The sequence below is a fragment of the Ursus maritimus genome (genome assembly GCF_017311325.1).
Source record: "Ursus maritimus isolate PB19 chromosome X unlocalized genomic scaffold, ASM1731132v1 scaffold_X1, whole genome shotgun sequence".
Classification (NCBI taxonomy): Eukaryota; Metazoa; Chordata; class Mammalia; order Carnivora; family Ursidae; genus Ursus; species Ursus maritimus.
Genome location: NW_024423319.1, coordinates 107,481,570 through 107,483,601, shown reverse-complemented (window position 1 = coordinate 107,483,601; position 2,032 = coordinate 107,481,570). Strand labels below are relative to the sequence as shown.

Genomic DNA, 2,032 nt, shown 5'->3' with positions numbered 1-2,032 from the left:
AAGAATACGTGAACTGGAAGACTAGTTTGGGAAATCTGCAAGTATTCATTTCATTTGGCCCATTTAAGGGTGGGGCGAGGAGAGTGTATATAGTATATTTAAAGTGTTCTTATGGTTTCCTGTTTCATTTGCAGTAAACAGATCTTTATCCAGAGTAGTTATATCATAACCTACCACCTATCACAACAGATATGCAAGAGTATACCTTATTTGTTGATATTTCTTTGACTCTGCAATTATTTTCATTCTTTTGCCATAACCACCTATCGGTTCACCTTATTAAGATTTTTGTAATAATTTCTGTTGTTAACTTGTTTTCTCAAAAAATGGACATGGTTTAATATAGTGTGCTGGCTAAATAGTCTTACAGGAATACTGTTATGTTAAGATATTCATCAATTTGCATTTGAAGATTAGTTTTTGAAATATAATTTAACAACATAATTATTCTTATTATTATAGCATAAAATATCTAGAGGAGTTGTGTTTGTTATCGTTAAGAGAATAGACTTAACCCACCTGAGTTACTATGCATCAGTTTCCTCATCTGCAAAAAGGGGGAGTAATAATAGTACCTAGCTCACTGGGCTATCGTACGGATGAAATGAATCAGTTCATGTAAAGCCCACATAGAACAATGCCTGGCATACATGCAGTACTCAGTAATACACTATTAGTAATATTTTTTCAAATTGACCTCTTATTTAATTTGTAAAATCTTAAAGTAACATTTTGCTGTTTAATATAAATGCCTATATTATATAGAAAGATTTGGTTATTTTCTGCACTTTTGATATTATTTGTGCCAATCACACAGTTACCTAAAAAGTCTTCTATTTCACTAAATGTATCTTATTTTAGATATAAAAAAAAACTTTACCAATATTTTCATTTAACATATATCAAATACTTTTTGTTTGCCAACCAAATAGTATCAAAATATAGTCTTCGTTTCTCTTTAAGTTCACTTTTAGATTTGTCTGCTGTATGCTATATTATATTCTATGTTTCAAAGTGTAAGCGATAAAAAAAAAAACTGAGGCCCTTTTTTATTGAACTGTAGCTAAGTTTCAGTCAGAGTTGTTACTATGTTAACCTTGTGAGAAGTGAATGAATAATTCCATAGTATACATTATAAGAATAACTTGGTGTGATTTTTTTAGGAGAAATTAAAAATCCCTCATGACATCATTATATAGTAAGATCATATCTACTCCAAAAATATTTTAAATAGTTCAAAATTTAGAATTTTTATGTTAAAGATGATCTGCTCTTTATATATCAAGTTCAAGTGAGATTACACCCCCATCTGCTATCTTAAAGAAAAAATACAGATTCTCAATTCTTTTAGTATGTATGTATAAATGTAAAACTTAATAAAAACCTGGTGTTACTAACAGTGACTGAAATTTGTGTTATAAAGAGAGTATTATAACTTTTTCAGTATTTTTCAATATTCGAGTACTTTTTTTTCTTCCAATCTTGGGGTAAAAAATAGTTTCAAATCTCTTTTCTATTGACATCTGCTAGATCAACCTTGATATCTTTAACATAAAAATTCTAATTTTGAACTATTTAAAATATTTTTGGAGTAGATATGATCTTACTATATAATGATGTCATGAGGGATTTTTAATTTCTCCTAAAAAAATCACACCAAGTTATTCTTATAATGTATACTATGGAATTATTCATTCACTTCTCACAAGGTTAACATAGTAACAACTCTGACTGAAACTTAGCTACAGTTCAATAAAAAAGGGCCTCAGTTTTTTTTTTTATCGCTTACACTTTGAAACATAGAATATAATATAGCATACAGCAGACAAATCTAAAAGTGAACTTAAAGAGAAACGAAGACTATATTTTGATACTATTTGGTTGGCAAACAAAAAGTATTTGATATATGTTAAATGAAAATATTGGTAAAGTTTTTTTTTATATCTAAAATAAGATACATTTAGTGAAATAGAAGACTTTTTAGGTAACTGTGTGATTGGCACAAATAATATCAAAAGTGCAGAAAATAACC

General features: G+C 28.2%; 1 protein-coding gene across 4 annotated transcripts in view; it reads left to right on the top strand.

The window, feature by feature from the left end:
- The window catches only part of CNKSR2 (connector enhancer of kinase suppressor of Ras 2), a 292,411-nt gene that overhangs the window by 235,592 nt on the left and 54,787 nt on the right, over positions 1-2,032 (top strand). The gene's annotated exons all lie outside the window — the stretch shown is intronic.